This window comes from Myotis brandtii, unplaced genomic scaffold, assembly GCF_000412655.1.
Source record: "Myotis brandtii unplaced genomic scaffold, ASM41265v1 scaffold140, whole genome shotgun sequence".
Classification (NCBI taxonomy): domain Eukaryota; kingdom Metazoa; phylum Chordata; class Mammalia; order Chiroptera; family Vespertilionidae; genus Myotis; species Myotis brandtii.
Genome location: NW_005355000.1, coordinates 12,454 through 21,346, shown reverse-complemented (window position 1 = coordinate 21,346; position 8,893 = coordinate 12,454).

The following is an 8,893-nucleotide window of genomic DNA, read 5'->3' as shown; positions in this document are numbered from 1 at the left end:
CCCCCCCCCCCCCCCCCCGTCTTCTCAGAGCACTTATCTTTACTTGACATCATATTATATTTTCAGTGGATTACCTGGCTTTCCTTCTGCCCTAGAATTAATTACTTTACTCTACACAGGAATTTAAACTTTATGAGAATATTTTTTCCATATCTTTTTTGTTCAGTCCCTCAACACCCAGAAGAATACCTGGTGCATTGCAAAATCCCAACAGAATTTGTTAAACGAACAAATACATAAATGGGTGATGAGGAACTCAGACGTCATAAAGGAAGGTGGGCTATTTTGACATGAATAACAATTAAAGTGGTCAAATGACAAATTGAGAAAATTATCTGGAACACATGATATACAGAAGTCTAATATTTTAAAATATGCAAAACAGCTCTAATACAAAAACATGAAACAGCTCATTAGAAAACTGGGCCAAGGATCTATCTCATCAGGCAGATGCGTGAGGAGGTATCATTTGTTTTCTTAATGGTGCTACCGTTTCCAGTGGTTCTGTGTATTTGAGTTGAATATAAATAGGTGGGAGAAGATGTATTTGTGCAGAATGGTGAAGCCTGTGTTCACCGAGCTGTAGCATCTCTTTTCCTAGGAATTATTAAAACAGTGTGCATACTATTTGGGCTAAGCTTTGCTCGCTTTGTCGGGAAGATTAAAAGACCTCCTAAGATTCCTTAGGATTTGGAGTTGTCCATGGGTGTAAACATGACTCATAGCAATGATAGTGTGATTTAAAAGATGACAGAAAAACAACCACTATCAACTATAACATCTACAAGGTCAAAAAGTAACATCTATATCTAGGGACTTGGGCATTTGGCCACTCATGGCTGCATTTCTGTTTTCTTGTCACAGTGAGTTGGGAGTGTTGCCACCGGCGTTCAGTGGGCTGGGACAGGGATGTGGAACCTTCTAGACTGTGAGACGGTGCCATGGGACAGGGATAGGAGACGTTCTGCAGACTGAGATGTGGCATCACCTGAAGGCAGTCCTGCCCCCAGTGCCCAGGGTGTTCCCACCCAGTGAGAAGCCGTGGGAGTGCTGCAAACAGCAGATGCCCTGGGAAGTGGATGGTGACCCTCTGGACCCCAGTTTCCCTCACCTATAGATGGAGGGAGATGGATGATAGACATAGGAGAGGTCACCATCAACACGGCGGGACAGCATTCAGGGCTTCCCTGCTTAAATAGCCCACCGCGGAGATTTGGGCAAGAAGGGATTTGAGTTCTTCACTTGGTCCTCCTGCGGGATGAGCCCCGCTCTCCATCTCATCTGTAAAACACCCTATCAGGAGGTTGCCCTCCCTCTTCCGGCCCCTCCAGCTGTGCTGTTGTGTGTGTATGAAGAGTGCATTTGTTCCTGAACTTGCTATGCAGTTATACTTGCTACTGTAATTACATAAATACCTTCACAAACCCATAAATGTAATGCAAAAAGAATGAAGAGTTATTTCTGTGGAAAACTAAGCTGAGCCTTAGCTGATTTGGCTCAATGGATAGAGCGTTGGCCTGTGGACTGAAGGGTCCCAGGTTCGATTTCGGTCAAAGGCACATGCCCGGGTTGCAGGCTTGGTCCCTAGTAAGAGGTGGGCAGGAGGCAGCCAATCAGTGATTCTCTCTCATCATTGATGTTTCTGTCTGTCTCTCCCTCTCCATCCCTCTCTGAAATCAATAAAAATATATTTAAAAAAACAAACAAACAAACAAAACTGCTTGAAAATGCCCCAATAATGACTAGTAAGAGCAAACCAGTTTAATTAGGTTCTGGGGAAAACAATTATAAAACATTGGGGATGACGCAGAAATTGTAGAAGGACCTAGATTTTTTGACAACATCTTTAATTTCTGACTCCACTCTAAAAACAACCGACCAACCAAACAAACAAAAATAACTGGAAATTGAAGAGGCATCATAGGTGTGTTTTATGCATGAAATAAAGGGACTCAGATCTGCAAGCCCGTGTGCAAACCCCTCTCCCACTCTACATGAATGTATGGGCGCGTATTTCAAGGAAAAAATTAAAATATGTCTTTATCATTATCTTAGGATTTCTCAATGTGATAGACACCTCTTGTCCCCACATTTATTGGCTAGTTCTTCCTTAGAAGTGTAACTTTCAAACTATTGTCCGGCTCACAGCCTGAGAATTAAGAGAGTATTTCCCAGGCCTCCTTGCTCTTAGGGGTTGTCATTTGGCTAAGTTCTAGCCAAAGGCATATGAGTAAAACTAGTAAGTACATCTTATGGAAAGTGCTTCTCAAGGGACAGCATGGACCTTCGTTTCCCTGCTGCCTGTCCAGTGGAAATGTGGATGCGATGGTTGGAGCTCAGGCAGCTAAATTGGACCATGAGGTGGGAGCCCCGTGTGAAGAAAGCAGAACAAGACAGGCAGTGCCTTGGACCGCATAACTCCAGATTGTATTTACACGAGAAAGTGGTTAATTTCTGTGTTGTTGAGGCTACTGTTATTTTGGATTCTCAGTCATCTACAGCCGGAGTTTATTCCAACTGGGCTACAGTTGTTGATCCTATTGAATAAGAGAGGCTCTGTTGTACTGGCTACTGCCCAAGGGTCAAGAATTCATTTTGACTCTTTCAACAGATTTCCTAGGGCTGTCATTTCCAGCAGTAGGGTGCCCACCGTGCTCTCAGTGGTTGAAAATAGTTCTACTTGTAGGAGTACTTGCAAGTGTGCTATTACAGAATACACTGTCCCGAGGCCGGGATGACTTCATCCGAGACCTTGACTTCTTAAAAGTTATTAGAGTAAATTGAAGTGCATGTGGTTATAGTAGGTGTTAATTTCCCATTGTTCGACTTCTCTGTGAATCTGCACCATTATCTATCGAGGAATAACCTGGAACTTTTCAGGAATGTCATCACGTAGCCCATTTCACCCTCTGCAGAAGAGCATGCGCGGTTCTGGTATGCATTTAGAGCTGCTTATTTTAGCATTAAAGCGTAGAGAATGGAGGGATATGATTAATCCCTTCGATAGCCCCTATCGTTTTACCAGCAGACGAAGCAAGGGCTTGGGTTCAGGTTACATGCCTGAGTAGGTGTGCCACAGCACTACTGTATGTGAGAGTGGGCGGTGCCTGAAACCTGATCGCCCGTGTGTGAACGGGAAATGGCATGTGCCTGTTTAACCTCGTAATTAAATAATCACCAGCAAACACTTTCCCTGCTGGGAAATCTGCCTCGTTGGTTGTATCCCAGGATAGAGTTCTGTGTGGAAGTCGTTAAGCAGGAGTTACCTTTCTGGTGGTTATTCTTGACCAGCTTTCTCAAATTGTCTGAAAGAATGATAATAATAAATGTCTGAGAAAAAAAATTGGATGACATTTTGGGGTCAAATTTTCACAAGCAAGAGGAACACAGTGGGAAATGGATTTATAAAAACTTAGGGGGAATTTACTCATTTAAGAAAATTTATTGTGTGGCTACTATGGTCTCACATGCCTTGAAGGACAGTAAAAAATGATATAAACTTATATATTTTAAATAAGTTAGATACATATGAATATCTGTGTGCTTCTGTGCATCTGTTTTGGCCCCCCCCCCCGCCCCCCCCAGTCCTGCAATGGTGGCAGATACTTTATTTGTGTGACTTAACAATATATCTTTTTTTTAAATTACAGTTTCTTTCTATTTCCTCTGTATTAGTTTCAGGTGTACCGCATAGTGATTAGACAATCATATACTTTACAAAGTGTTCCCCTTATTTTCCAGTATCCAGCACCATACACAGTAATTACAATACTAGAGGCCCAGTGCACGAAATTCGTGCACGGGTAGGGTCCCTAGGCCTGGGCGGAGATCAGGGCCAATTGGGGCCTTCTGGCTGCTGGTCGGGGCCTCCTTCATTCTTGTGCCACCCCCTGGTGGTCAGAGCATTTCATAGTGAGCGATTGAACTCCCAGTCTCCCGGTCGAACTCCTGAGGGGAGACTTTGCATATTAGGCTTTGATATAGATAGATAGATAGATAGATAGATAGATAGATAGATAGACAGACAGACAGATTATTGACTACATTCCCTATGCTGTAATCTATATCCTTGTGACTATTTTGTAAATACCAATTGTACTTCTTAATCCCTTCACCTTATTCACAAATCTCCCCCTTCCCCCTGGCAACGACTAGTTCGCTGTCTGTGTCTATGAGTCTGTGTCAGTTTTGTGTGTTCATTTATCTTATTCTTTAGATCCCACATGTAAGTGAAATCATATGGTATTTGTCTTTCTCTGACTGACTTATTTCACTGAGCATAATACCCTCTGGGACCATCCATTCTGTCTGTCACAAATGGTAAGATTTTATTCTTTTATGGCCGAGTAATAGCCTGGACTGTGCTGCCCCCAAGTTTTGTCATCTCATCCCTGGGTCTTGAGTGACACACCTGTAAAAATCAAGGGTTTCAGCAAATTAGGGAATAAAACCCTTCTTCCTCATTCTTCCCTCCAGAAAAGGTGCTTTAAATTAAACCTTGAGTCCGTTGGAAAATCTCAGGTTAACAGTGCCCTGTCTTCTCTCGGTCTCCTCTATATCACTCTGCCTCTCCAAACCACAACTGTTTTTGCCTCAGCAGCTGCCCTTGTCTCCTAACAGATGTCCCACCTCCACCTTTTCAGCCCTCTAATCCATTTTCCACTCGGATACAAAGAAGCTGTTCTTATGAAACATGGATGATTGTGTAAGGAATGAACAATGGAGATGCAGCGAGCCCGCCTTGGCTGGAGGAAGGAGAGCCCTGTGGTTATTGCCACAGCGGTGACCAGGCTCCTGAAGCCGACGGTGGCCACGCCGCCGCTTGGCTTTCGGGTTTGCCACCAGTGTGCCCCCCAGTAGTGCCTCATTTGCTCCTGCAGTTGTTTGGGATGCAGATGCGAGAGCCCCTCTGGACCGCTTTCCTGGGGGCCTCGCCATGCCAGGGGCTTCGCTGGATGAGGTTACGCTGTTTTCCAGAGAGCCTTGTGCCACTCTACACTCCCGCCGGCAGGTAGCATTCTGCTTGCTCCCATCCTCCCTCACACTTTTGGTCACATCTCCCCGTCATCCTCTGGGCATGTGGCTTCCTCTGCCTGGACTGTCATTTCCCATCTGTCCCGGCACTGGCTGCTGCTCCCCGCATCCTCCAGCCTTAGGCTAAACGTCACCGTCTCAGAACATCTCTCTGACCGTAGCCCCTTGTCCCAGGACCGTAAGCGCCACCAGGGCAGGGCCCATGTCTGCTGGTTCATTGTATTCCCCAGGGCCTAGTGTAGTGCCTGGCGCATAGTAGGTGCTCAATCAGTAGGTGGCTCGGGAAGCAAATGGTCCAGTGAGTCAAGTTTCCAAGTCCTCTCCGGTCCGAAGCCCCCTGGTCCAGGGAAATGAAATCGGAATATGCCACCCGTGTGCCTCTGGCTTCAGGGCGGTTCCGTGGAGGAGATGGTGCCAGGACACCATTGAAAGGGTGCGGTGCTCAGCTGCCTGGGCCCCAAAGCATTTGTGACCCCCGAAATGGTGTCTGCTGGGAGCAAGGAGCACAGAGCACAGCGAGTGGGGTGGTGAACTTGCTCACCTTCAAAGGAAGGAAGGCGGTGGATGCGATGCGCTCCTGCGGGGACAGATGGACATACCTCCCAGCCACCTTGGGTGGACACCACACAAAGAAAGTGATCCCGGGGCAGAGGCCTGGGGACGTTTTCCTTGAGCCCCGATTCCCAGAGCGGACATCTGAACTGGCCTGGGGGTGGTTTCCTGCCTGCGCTCCTGGGAACTGGACTCCATCAGCCCTGAGTGGCAGCACTTTGCCCCTGAGCGGAGCATGTTCGGGGCCGGGCGGCCCAGGTGCAGGCCCCGCGCACTGGGTGGGGTTGACGCGCTGGTGCTGAAAACTAAGGCAGGGGGGTCCCGACTGCTCCCTACAAAGAGTGAACTCTGCTCTGCAGTCGCTGAGGGCACTTCTCACGCCGACTCTTATCAGATGGAAACGGGAGGAAACGGCCGGCGCCCCGTGTCCCTGGGAAACGCCCGCAGTGCGGCGCCCCGGGGGTGGGACCTGCTCAGGCCGTTCTCTGTGCTCAGTGACCCGCTCTGTGAGCGCGGGCATGTCACTGTGCCTCAGTTTCCTCATCTGTAACCCCAGCACCTCTTCACCACATTTCCAGTAAGAAAGCGAGATTATGAAGGAGAAACACTCGGGACATGGCAAGTTCTTGGATTTTCTTTTCCCTTTTGAAGAATCGTCACCCTGGTCTTATACAGAGGGAGTGAGGGTGCACCAGGAGGTCGTCTTGCTGGAGTCTGCGGGTGAAAGGGGGCCCGGACCCGGATCCAGGGTTTGCGCCCTGCTCTCTGGCCCCACTGCCGTCTCCGAATCGCGCATATCCTAAGTCTCTCTTAATTAAACTGCGCTCCGAAGGGCAACTCGTATTTGAACAGCTTTCACAAGCCTTTCTTTTTACTTCAACACATTCTTGTCAATAATTTAACATGTGAGGATTAGGTGTGAGCATTGGCAGCAGCGGTAGGTACACATGACTTGGATGATTGTTAGATAGAAGCAGGAAGTAAGGAGACGTCAGCCTCCAGAATGCAAGGCCAGCCGCTTGGAGGCCTCTGTGGCTCTTGCTCGCGTGTGGACGTGGGAGGCCCTCTAAGCCTGTGGCCAAGCGGAAGTGCCTTTTTGTGAAAAGGCAGTTTAGTGTGAAAAGGATGGTGAGGTTGACTTGTGCTAATTAGTGGCAGAGCAAAGCAGAAAAATCCCCCCCGATGCCTCTTGCTCTTACCAGACCTGACCTGTCCCTGACCTGACCCTGACCCGTCCCTGACCTGACCCTGACCTCCTTCTGGAACAGCATTTCTCACCCTGCAGCCCCTGGATAAAATTCCAGCGCCCCTGAACTTGGTTGAGAAAAAGTTTACAATCTTGTTTCTACTAACCCCTACTTGAACTTTAGCATTTCCCTCAATTATGAATGAAGGTGACAAACCGCAGTAATTGCATTAACAATACCTGTGGCTTTGTTGCCAATGAAAATTCCAGATGTTTGCACATCACATAAAAGTCATGGAAGTCATCTTGAAATATTGTTAACTTAGAAATTACAGTGCTTAGCAATTATGGCAGTTATCAGACGTGCTGGTAAAATGATGTATGTTATATATTACATAAATATATTATTACCACATATTATCTATATATGTAAAATATGGACACATATATGTTATGTTATACCTTAAATATAAAATTTATATTCATAACATATATAGCTTATACTTATTACTAGAGAACATGTATAACTTATATACTATATCACATATAACATATACACTATCTGTATAACATATTAGGACATAAGTTTCTACATGAAGTTTAAAAATATTTTATAGCTGTCTTTTCTTTTTCTTTTCTTTTTAAATCTTCACCTGAGGGTATTTTTTATAAATATATGTAAAATATGGACACATATATGTTATGTTATACCTTAAATATAAAATTTATATTCATAATATATAGCTTATACTTATTACTAGATAACATGTATAACATATACTATATAACATATAACATATACACTATCTATAACATTAGGACATAAATTTCTACATGAAGTTTAAAAATATTTCATAGCTGTCTTTTTTTTTAAATCTTCACCTGAGGGTATTTTTCCACGGATTTTTAGAATGGAAGAGAGAGGGAAAGACAGAGAGAAATATTGATGTGACAGAAACATTGATTGGTTGCCTCCTGCATGTGCCCTGACCAGGGCCTGGGCTGGGGAGGAGCCTGCAACCAAGGTACATGCCCTTGACTGGAACTGAACGCAGGTCCCTTCAGTCCGCAGGCCGGCGCTCTATCCACTGAGCCAAACTGGCCAGGGCTCACAGCTGTCTTTTCATGGAGCTGGCTCCCTGTCCCATCTGCTGCCCTGTTTTCTCATCTTGCTTTGTGAGGCTGCAGGGGGCATGGACAGGTGAGCACTGCTGTCTGACTCTGCAGGGAGGAGAGGAGAGGACGGGCAGGAGGTGAGCTCGGGGGTTTTTGTTGTTAGATGTCTGAGGACACAGTAGAATCGATGGTTTGGGGTGAGTCTGGCTTTTCTCAACTATACTACTTAGTCTTTATTTTTAAGTCCAATATTGCTTTTCACAAAGAGGAGCATTTTGCTGTTCAGAGACGTATTCCCCTTACTGTTTTCACTGATTCCCTTAGGATGGCATCAAATGGAGAATTTGCAGAGGTGAGTGGGAGCCAGGTGTGTTTCTGCCATCCCTCAGTTCACTGAAAGTCACACACACACACACCCCTCCGGCCTTCCTCCCGCTCCAGCCCGCCCTGACCAGTGTTTGGAGAAGGAGGTGGCAAGACCAGCACACACCAGGCCCCGCCCAAGACACCTTAAGAAACTGCTGTGAGCTGACCATTCCTTGCCGTAGCTGGGGCTGAGATGAGGGGTGGGGCAGGCCTGGTCGCTCCCTGGTCGTCTCCCGGGCAGTGCTGCCTCCAGGGAACTTCCCAAACCAGCCTCCAACGTGCCCTGTGGCTGTGCCTGTCGGAGGCGCCTCATTCTGGCTGAGATGCAGTTTCTGGCAGTGGCTCGGCTTTCGAGGCCTGGCCTGGGCTCCTAGCTCAGTGCCACCACTCGCAGCTGTGTGTCTTTGGGCAACTTATGTAACCTCTCTAGGCCTCAGCACCCGTTTCCTCATCTATAAAGTGAGGCTCAGACGAATACTCCCGTACAGGGCTGCTGGGGGATCATGCATGGAAGTGAGTGCACGCACAGTGCTAAGAGCAGCGTGTGACACAGGATAAGCACTCAGTAAGAGCTGGGTACCAACGTAGTGATGTTGGCTTATGCTTTTCTTAAAATTGGCTTTTACAAATAAAAAGGAA